This window comes from Cygnus olor, chromosome 1, assembly GCF_009769625.2.
Source record: "Cygnus olor isolate bCygOlo1 chromosome 1, bCygOlo1.pri.v2, whole genome shotgun sequence".
NCBI classification, from domain to species: domain Eukaryota; kingdom Metazoa; phylum Chordata; class Aves; order Anseriformes; family Anatidae; genus Cygnus; species Cygnus olor.
Window position 1 is genome coordinate 95,069,018 of NC_049169.1, and position 10,727 is coordinate 95,079,744.

Here is a 10,727-nt window from a genome sequence, read left to right on the forward strand (position 1 = left end):
CGAGTTCAGATTGTCCTGATTGTAAATAGACAAATATGTATCTGCTGGGACCGAGATTGACTGTGCCAAACCCTCTGTAAGCCCTCTTCTCTTCTTCCCACAAAGAAAGAAAGAAAGAAAGAAAAAAAAAAAAAAGAAAAAAACAACCCCCCCCCCCAAAAAAAAATTTAGATCAAGGCAAATAATTTCAGCTGAAACAGTTTTCTCATGGTAGGTTTTTTGTGCCACTCCCACCCCACCCCCAAGATTTGTGTCACCTGGAACATTTAGCAAATTTACAAATTCTCCCACCAAGAAATATTTGGTGAGGACTCAGGCTGGAGAGGAGGCATCTTACAGCTTTGTGGACAGCCTGAGCTGGTGGAGCCTGCTCTAGCTTGTGGAGACGTTCAGTGTCTTCAGGACTTTGCCTTTTCCTAATGGTAAAATCCAGTTTTTTCTTTCCTGGTTACCCTGACCCCTCTGCCCAGAGGAGCACTTGATGTTTTGTCTGTGCTGGGTTTGGGAGATGTCTTGGCCATGGTAGGAAGGAAGAGAGTGCCCCAGATTGCACATCTGGTTCCGCATCTCCTCTTGCTCCTCTGTTTCAAGCAGAAACACATGGCAGGTATCTTTACAAGCTCTGTATATCTGTGTTACACCAAGCGCATCTGTGTTGCGCTTGGAGGGGAGCCCAGAAGTTGCTTTCTATGTCAGGCTTGCTGTCTGTACCGGCAGTGGATGTGGGAAGGTGGAAAGGTCCCGGTGTGCCCCAGCGCACCCACTGCTGCCAAAGGGATGGCAGCCCGTGCCTTGAGGTGGAAGTGAAGGTGGAGGAGATCTTGGCTTCAGGCAACTGAGTAGCTTCTCCAGGGTCACCCAAGGAAGCAGAGAGCTGTGCATGGTTGCTATTGACTTGTACCTTGGGGACAGCACAGGCTCCTTTACTTGCTGAAAGGAGCAATAGAGGAAAAAGCCCCATTTTATTTCTGCCGTCCCACTCTGTCCCTGTTGCCCTGGGTGCATTGTCCCCTTTTGTCCCCGAGAAGCACGCGTGTCCGGTAGCACTGCAGTTATTTTTAGGTCAGCTTGGCCAGCATCCACACTGGTGGTGGCTTTGGTGAGCCGGGAGAAGCTGACTTTTCTCTCTCTGCCTTTCAATGTTTGGAAACAGTGAGGCTGCCAAGGGAGCCCGTCTCCTGCTCTGCGCTTCCAGCCTCTGGAAAGCGAGAGTGAGCCTTGAAAAGCCTGGCAGGATGGCCGGGTGAGCGTGCCAGGGAGCCAGCAGCACGGTGCCAACATCATCGGCCCTTTTCTGCGACCGGCCAGAGAAAGACGGAGCTGGAGAGCGTGTGGGGGGGGTGAACGGCAAGCAGGGGCGGAGGGAGAGGCTGGAAAAATTGCACAAGGCTCCTCAGGGGGAGACTTTTCATTTCCTGCGCCTGGCTTTCTGCGTTGGGTATGAAGGCAGCTGGGGAGGGGGGCCAGCACTGGCACGGAGGACGGAGCGAGGAGGTGGGGAAGGACGGCAGTACCAATGGGGCTTCCCAAAAAATGGTTCCCTTGGTCCTCCTGATGCCTGGTGAGAAGGGACAAAGGCATCCTTAGGTAGGTCAGCAGTGAAGAGCTGGACACTGCAGTGCTGGGGGCCCTGGCACAGAGGACACTTTCCACCTGAGATGCTCCTGGTGGAGCAAAGACCAAGTGTAGTGCAGCCTGCTCAGCCAGCCCACACTTCCACTGCCGTTTTTGCCCCAGCTACTCCAAATCTAACCTCTGAATGAAAGTGTATTTTCTTCTGGTGTTTAAAAATAATAATAATAAAGGAGCAGAAGGCATATCTTTGTACCAAAAGCATTGCGAATACCCTGTGCCATGCCAGGGAGCAGCCAGGCCACTGACACTACAGCAGCTGGCACTGAGGGATGAGTCCTTCCAACAGGTTGGCACCTGCTTTGCTGCAGGGACACTCGTGGTGATCCTGTGCTGCCAGGTGGTGGGAGATAGGTCCCCTTCGTCTCCTGCAGCTCTGTGCCATGTTGCTGCCACCAAAAAGGTGAAGGGCTCCAGTGTGCGAAGGGGAGGGCAGGAAGAGGAGAGAAAAGAGATGTAAGTGTATGGGTGTGCTGGGGGAGATGGACATGCTGGGGAAGAACAGGCCAGCTCTCAGGAGAGGATTAGCACCCTCTGCGGACTTTCGCTTGGTGTATGTGGTGTCCCATGATCTGAGCAGCAGCTCCTCTCATGCCATTGTGCGCCCAACCCGCTTAAACCAGCGCTGCTGTTTTCGGCAGGGGCGGGCGAGCGTTTGCTGAAGATGCTGCTCCCCCTGCTCGCCCTCCTGCTCTTTCTCTCTCCCTCCTTCCTTCCCCTACTGCCGCGGTCCGGTTCCCCCTCCCGCCCTGCTCTCCTCACACAGCGGGATTAATCCATCAGCCCGCGCCGTGGAGGAGGAGGGGCGAGGAGCCCGCACTCCAGTGAGCACTGGAGAGGCCCCCATTCATGGGTCAACAAAACCGGGGAGGACTCTTGGACTTAATCAGCCAAGGAGCGCTCCAGCCCTGCAGACAATTAACATCAAAGCAGGGCAGGAGGGAGAGGAGACAGGGCAGAGGGGAAAGCCTGGAAACCCGTGTGTGAATCCCGATTGAAAGAGAGGGAGGAGGCCCAGGCGGCATGCAGGAGGAGCCCACCTGCGGCTGGCTCCAGGATGGGGAAGCCGAGGTGCGAGGCCGTGGCCTTGTTGGGGATGGTGTCCCAGCCTCCCTGCTCCTGCCCAAAACCTCTCGCTGAGGCCCTGCCTCACTCAGAAGGCTATTTCCAACAGTCCTGTCACAGTTCATGTAAGCAGGGAAAAAATTGTTAATACTTTCTGAATAGAGAGCAGCTCCTGCCTCTGTGGTCGTGTGAGCACGGTGAACCCAAGGGAGGGGGGTGACAGGCTTGCAAGGGGAAGGGGCTGGCAGAGGAGGCTGCGGGGCCATTTTCTGGCACTCGTGCTGCACGCTTCCCCCTTGGCAGGCCTCATTCTGCAGAGACCTTTCCACACCTCAGGAGCACCACAAGGAAACGTGAGGCTGCTGGTGAGCCCTTTCAGTTGCAATTTACCATCTTCTGAGTTGCTACATGGGTATTGAATGGAAAATCGTATCCGTGCCACAGCTTGACAGCATATTCCTTCTCCTCAGCCTCAAACTGTTCAGACTTCTCCTGCCTGGAGCTTTGTGACAGGTATTGCTGCCACCAGCCTGCAGGTACAGCCGGTGCTGTGCTGAGATGCTGCAGCCCACGTAACAGCTTCACCCATGGCAAGGGTGGCATTACCATTATGTTAGTGCTGCCAGAACACTGCTGCCAGCAGCTGGGTCTGTAGGACTTCCTCCTGCAGTGGCAGAGCACCAGTCCTTGCAGTTCAGAAGCTGGCACCACAGCCCTGCTTGTCTAAAATATACCTAGGGGTGTGTATGCATCGTGGGGGTTAGGATGAACTCCTCATTTGGGGGAGCAGGGAGTTCTGGCTTATGCCTGTTGAGGAAATCGCATAGAGACACAACCCCGTTACAGACTGTGAAGAGAAATCAGGGAAGATGGAGTACAAAGACAAGGAAAAGGTGGCACAAACACTGCCAATGTGAATTACCTCTCCTAGTTGATAGGTGACTTTCATATAAAAAAGAACTGAACTGCTAGCTAGCCCTATGAAACTGTTTCCATATCAGTATCCACCCCAGAGTGCGTTGCCCAACTCAGAGTAACTTCTGGAGCATTTCTGGAGACACTTCTGACAAGCTTTCTGAAAAGCTTTTATTATCTCTTTCACCATGAGAATGGTAGCTCCATCCCTCAGTACATCCCAAGAGCTGATCACTGCAAGCCTCGCTGTTTGGGGACAGGCAGCTGACAAGCTCTCCTTTCTCCATCAGTCCTGATGTTGGTCTCCAAGCTGTGAGTGGATAAGCAGGACAAGGACAGGGCTATGCACATCCCTCGGAGAGCAGGACTGTAAGGATGGGCTCAGGCCAAGGCCTGCTGCTCCAGGTGGGTTTGCGGCACTGCACAGACAGGTTTGTGCCGGGGTGGTTATCTCAGTGTGGGTACCTCAGTGGCTGGCAGGCAGGCACAGGAGCAGGTCTCAGGGTATCCATTACATCTTAATTGTGGCTGTCTGGCCATGAGGAAGGACAGGAAGGGGAGCGCAGAGCCAGCCTTGGCTTTTGTTTCATGTGCTGAACTTTCAGGCGCCTCTTTCCTTTCTTCCACCCACCCGCTTCTGCTCGGGTAGAGCCACTCACACCATGCGTACTCCCATTTTGTCCCACCGTGGCTCTTCTCCAAGAGCTGTCCCTTGGAAAAGGGGAGGGGGAAGAAGGGGTTGCAATGAGGTAAAGCAGCGTAATGCATTCCTGCACCTTCCTCCTCCTCCTCTTCCTCTTCGCCGTCTCCTGAGCATCCCTCCCTCTTCCTCAGCAGGTACCTGTGAAAAGTGACCCTGTCAACAAAACCCCAGCAGGACCGGCCTTTGGTCTCACTCAGGCAGCTGGTTCCCATTAAATGTTCTCAATCACAGAGAATTCTTTCTCTCATCTGAAATATTTTATTATTGCTTTTCCTTTCTTCCAGTTTCCTAAGGAGAAGGGAGGGAGTGTGAGTGCAGTGAACTAAAGACAGGGAATTTAGAGCTTGATCTTATCACTCCCATGTGGAAGGCCTGTGAGCTAGCCAGCAGCTGGGACATTTATTCCCTCTCTTATGTGCACAATGTATTCCTCCTCATCTTTTCATCCCCCCTCAGGCAGGGTCAAAACAGAAAAGAAAGGCCTCTGTTACCCTGAGCACAAGTCTCTCCCTCTGCTTATGTGCAACTAAGTGAGCCCAGGAGTTAAAATGGGTTGGTTTACCCTTGGCAGGAGGCTGAGGTGTCCAAATATGAGCATCCTGGCTTTGTCCAGGTGCCACTGCTCTTGGAGAAAGAGAGAAGTACTTGTCTGGACAGTTTGCTGGTACCCTCTCTCCTGGACCAACACCCTGTTTTTCTCCTTTTTGCTTCTCTACAGCAGATGAGGGTGAGGTGAAGGGTGTGGGAACAGCTCAAGACAGGGAAGGAGAGCAGTAACAAGGAGGCACATGTTTTTTGGCTGGCTGGTAAAGAGGGTAGGAGTGCTTATCCTTGCGAAGAGAAGGAAATGTATGAATGCATAAAACCACCATTTTGCTGGGACTGACTCTGGTGTTTAACAGTTGAGGTGATCCTAGGGCTTGCTGCAGAACTGCCACGGCCCAGAATGACAGAAATGGGCGCGTACATTTTCACAAGCCATTTTCCAACCTCTCTTCCTTTGGGAAGACAAAGAAGACATGAAGTCCCATGTTGTCCAATGAGCAAATGCTTGTGCTTGGTCTTCTCCTCTGGAATTTCAGCCATTTGTCTCTGCTGTTCATTTCTATCCTGCTGACTGCCTGTGGCCTGGTGTGCTGCCTGCAATGTTTCTCTTGGGACCAGATACACGTTTCTCTTCACAGCTCATTACTAGGAACTGTCATATCATCTTCAGCCATCTGAGAAAGTATCCTCATCTCCTTGCTTGCAAACAGCTTCCCCGTAGGGCTGGATGGCGAAGGATCCTGCATCTCTCCTGCCATGGACACATGAGAAAGAAATCAACCCTGAGCGCTTCACAGTAGGAATGTAGAGCTGGAAGTGATCCCCTATTTTACCACGTCTTGTCCCTTGCTATTGTCAGCAATCACATAATGCAATCATTCTCACAAATGCGAAGCTCCAAACAATCCTAACAAGTTTTAAGATTCTCCCACTACCCCAATTAGTAGGCTATTCCAGAACTTGACAGCTCTGAGGCTTAAGCCATTCTTTTTATTTCCAGTCTCAATTTATTCCTGGCTGGAGCATGCCCACTTGTTCTCCTGCCAACATTGTTCCAAAGCTTAAATAGCTCTGCTCCCTCCCTGGTGCTCATCCCTCTGATGTGTTTACCAAGAACAATCATATCCATTCTCAGCCTGCGTTTTGCTGGGCTAAATAAATCAACGGGCTCCTATCCTGTGATAGGCACCCTCTTCCCCTGACTGTCCAGTTAGCCTTTGTCTGCATCTCCTCTGCTCTCAGCTCTCCTCTTTCCAGCATGGGTGGTGAGAACCACAGACCATTCTCCACTATCTGTGCCTGGGGCAGGGACCTGAGTAGCTCTGGGATTTCTGATGGTGCCCCGGAGACAGAAGGTCCAAGCACAGGGCTTTTTATAGGCACAAACTGTTTTTCCCGGTGGATTTGGTTTTCAACCGCCTAGTGCCGTGGGATGCAACCCTATCTCAGGGTGGTTTTCTCAACGCTGCTATGGAGTCAGCAGTCCCGCTTGGCTCTGAAGCTATTGTTGTTCAGCTTTCTATAAAGCGTGCAATACTTGCTTGCAGAACTGTAGGTATAAAGTTACTCTTGAGGTTTTGACTCATTTGGTGGCACTAGCTGTTAAAGCTGGGTCTCCGATTTCCCAGTGTAGTGAGGCACCCTGAGTCGTATCACTGGATAGCTTTAGCAGAAGGTTTTGTTTATATATATATATATATATATATATATATATTTTTTTTTTTTTTACAGAGCAATAGGTCCACATACATTTTTTTTTCCTGCGATGCTTTCCTGGACAGTCTGAATTCCAGTCAACAGGATATTGAGAGGCCCAGATAAAACTATATAAGTGTGTGTGTGCTTTTCACATAATTTAGTATGTATCTGACCCTCTACCTCTCCTAAAACACTTCATTTTTCTCTTATGAAAGGTGTGCAGAGTGGAGATGACAGATTTTAGGCTGGGATACTCTGCAGCAGAAAGAAACAAATAGATCTACTTTTCAGTTAAGCCAAACCTGGGCTTCAGGGGGAAGACAAAAAAAAAAAAGCCAATTTCAGCTCCTCCAAGTGTAGGAATCCAGCCATGCTCCTCATTATTTTACTCTGTGACTCATCCTTTACACACAGAGTACTCTCCTAGTACCATGCCCTTTAGATTTGAGGAAGGCAAGCAGTTGTGCAAGTGCATTGCAATATTATTTTAGGAACTGGAGTTAGAAGAAGTGACTAGCTGAAAGGGAGATGTGCACAGGCTACAGTCCTTGGGGTGCAAAGTCTGACTCTGGGTGCCTCTCACCAGATCTTAGTTGCGTTTTCTTACATGCTGTTATAAGGGTGCCATAAAAAAAAATCTGTGTTTTTCCCTACATATCTAATTTTTGGCCTGCAGTGGACTTTTCTGGATATGTCATCAGGACTGTGAATTTATGCAGATGTTTCACCGTGCCCCTGGAGGTTCAGAAATAACAGTGCCTGACACTGTGAGAGAGGTGCTGAAAGGCACCCTTTGCTCTGCACCCTTTCTGCCACCTGAGAAGCTCTGGGTCACAGAAGTCTGCCCTTACTGATAGCTGTCCACCACGTTCATTCACTTCTGTTTTGTACGTCTGTAACACCACTGCTCGTGTCTTGTCAGAATCCTATATTCTGGCTTTACTGGGACCCAAGATCTCGGCAAGCGCCATGCAATATAGAAGCAGTGCAGCACAGAGATTTGCCTCCTGATGGATTGGCTCCACGCTTGAGAAAATGGACTCTGTAAGCAAGCACCCATGGGCTAAACTAATTTGGGTTCTCCCTGGTGCTACACAATTCCAGGTTTTGCACCATGGCATGCCTTCTTTCTGCACAGGGAGGCTGAGGTATAACAGGAAACAACTACTCAAAAACCTGAATCTTTTTCCCCCCTGAAGTCTTTTGTTCCTGAAGCCAAATCACAGTAAATCAAGGGGTTCTGCCTTATATGCAATTAAAGTGGTCTTAAAAAAACAACAACAACAAAAAAAAAACTACCGAATCCCCAAGTCCCAGAAAGGAAGAGGAGGAGGAAAAGATGGGACCTCAGAGAGGCTTCATAAATCACGTTGCAGTGGACCTGGTGCAGATGTTCCTGCATTCAGCCCACCAGGCAAAGCGCAGCACCATAATGGGACTGAACGGCCATATGTGAAAGCAGACAGAAGACAGCTGACTTGGAGGAGACGTGCTCTCTCTGGCACATATAACCCATGCTTGGTCCCTGCCCTGGCCTCCCTCGGTCCCTCCTGCCAAAAAATAAACAAGCCAGATCAAACCTGTCATGGTCTGGAAGTCTTCAGCTATCCCTTTTATTGTAACGTGGTGTGCATGCTCTAGTTTCCCAGTGCTTAATGCCTTGGCATAGCACTGAAAAAACGTCTCGTTCCCCAGTTCTGGGACTGTGGCTTTCCACCTGGCTGTCCAGGCAGCACCCAGGCCCAGGGCAGCAAGACACAGCAAGGAGGTGAAGGAAAGGGACAGGAATTTCCCCACAGCCAGACTTCTATTTTTTCGGGGTGTCCTTACTGAGTAACCCAGGAAGCCTCATCCCTGCAGCACCTACTCTGTCCTGGAGACCCCTGTAGAGGGCCCAGGTGTACCAGTGCAGGTGGCCAAGGGCTGAGGTGAGCACTGGGGTCCACAGGACACAGCTAGCCAGAATGGGCAGGTGGCTGTGGGGATGAGCACCAGGAGACCTAGCTCCATGTGGCTCTGGAGGAGGGGGCTGCCTGGTGCTGCTGCCACTGATGGCACACGCAAAAGCATGGTCAATCCCCAGATCCTCAATCCCAAAGCATCCTCATCCACATCAACAGGTCTTACAGCTCCTCCTGATAGAAGAATAAAGCTCACACATCACCCAGCGGCCGTGCCTTGAGTCTGGGAACAAGGGAAGTAGGTGGCAGGTGAAGTTTAAAGCCAGGTTTGTCTGTGGGCAGCCTTGGAAAGTGTGTCCTATTTCACTGAAGGAGCCTGAAATGCTGCAGTTGTTAGAAACAGCCTCGTCAAGTTTGCTAGCGTTTCCCTCAGTGTCCTTTGGTGGGTACCCACAGCAAGAAGGTTGGAAAGAAAAAAAACTGGGTCTTACCTGCCTAGCTGCACAGTGATTGTGCTTTTGTTTTCGGCGTATCTGGGTACCCATCTGCCAGTATATCAGGGCACCAGCAAGTGCAGAAACGGGCAGCCACCTTGTCTTTGTCCCCAGAAAGAGACAGAAGCAGACACACATCATGTGAGTCACGCCAGTGGGGAGACGTCATTTTTCCCTGCCATTATTTTTTTTTTTATTATTATTTGATTTGTCCTCGTTTCAAGAAGCAGGAATCATTCTCGTTGGGTTTTGTCCTTTGTGTAAGGGAAGGAAAAGACACGTCGGGAATTCCAGCAGGCTTTGGGGCAGCCAGCACCTGGGTGGTGCATTGTCTTTAAAATGGTCTCCAAAAATAACCAGGACCGCAAAAGGGGAAAAATTAATAAGGATAATTAACTAGTTTCCATCTCCAAATGCTTTGGAGACATGAGCTAATCAGTCTGTAGACACATACAAACACACACAATGTCTGTAATTAGTTGCTCTTCTACTTCCTTACCTCTTCCCCTAGCAGATTGCCCACCGAGATCCCTATCAGGCAGAACAGGTCTCTTTCTGCCCCCTTTGCAGAGGCCTGACAGTCTTGCCTCTGCTCATATTGCACCGTGCCTCTGTCAGTCTGTCTGTCTGACTGCTTCCCTCCCCTGCTGGCCAAGATCAGGTTTCACCAAATGAATCACAGTCTAGTGGAAACTCCCTCAGATCTTTGCCAAGAATTGCAAAGTTGATGAAAATGGGACTCACAGCCAAAGGGAATTTAGCACGGTTCCTTACTGGTTCCAACCAACTGGGTTCCCACTGCTGTTGGTTGCTTCTGGTTGTCCTGTTTCCACATTCAGCCTGGCACATCTCCTCCACCAGGAGCGTCGTTCCCAGGATTATCAAGTTCATTACCAGATGCTGCACCACACCTCCGGGGCCCTCCTGGTAACTGCAGACTGCCCAACTCTTCCCTTCCACCTGGGCATTTCCTGCTTGTTTTTTTTTTTTTTTTTTTTTTTTTTGCAATGAAGGGAACTCAGTAAGACCAAATGCCCATGCATCCAGATCACCATTGTGGGTTTAAACTTCTCTGTTCTGAGTAGGCTTTTTTTTTTTTTTTTTAAATCTGGTATAGCCCTTGAACCTTACTTCCCTCTTTGATGACTTCATGGTGCTGCTGGTTTCAGCGCTTGGTCTAGCAGAGGAGGTAGCCTCTGGCTGAGAACCACAGGTCCCCTCCCAGATGAGGCCCAGACTCCATGTGGGACCCTAGGCAAAGTTACTTTGCTTCTGAACCTCATCTTCTCCACCAGTAAAATCAGTGTAATAAACCCTTTTATAAAATGCTTTAAGGAAGACACTGGGTTTAGTGCTGGAGGGGTAACTCATGATGGAGAGAAACCACTGCGTGGTCTCCTAGGACCTTCAGCACACAGAAAGGAGGTTGTTTCATGCCACCCTCAAGATAACCCCCAAACACTTAGTAACAATCTTTTCCTCAGCCCCAGGCTTTGATGCTGAAGTGGACATCCCGGAGGCTGCAGCACTGGGGTCTTCAGATTCTCCATCCAGACAAAGCCAAGGTGGCAGACCCTTTTGAACAGTTACTGAGAGAGAAAAGTCCCAGTGCTTTCAGGCTTAGCATCCCATCTTTGTGATCGCCAGGAACGTGCTGTGGAGTACCACCAAGGCCCTGCAGGAGAGGCCCTGTCATACTCCTGGTTGCTTTTGTGCTTTGCTCAAGTCTCCTTGGGATGGTGTTGTCCCACATGTCCAGAAACAAGCCTGCAC

The 10,727-nt window shown here is 50.3% G+C and overlaps 1 long non-coding RNA gene across 1 annotated transcript; it reads left to right on the top strand.

Annotated features, from left to right (window-relative positions):
- Window positions 1–309: 309 nt before the first annotated feature.
- Window positions 310–8,176, top strand: LOC121076271. Its single transcript, XR_005823433.1, has 2 exons — window positions 310–422; window positions 7,236–8,176. It is a non-coding gene; the product is annotated as an uncharacterized LOC121076271 (long non-coding RNA).
- The last annotated feature ends 2,551 nt before the right edge of the window (window positions 8,177–10,727 follow it).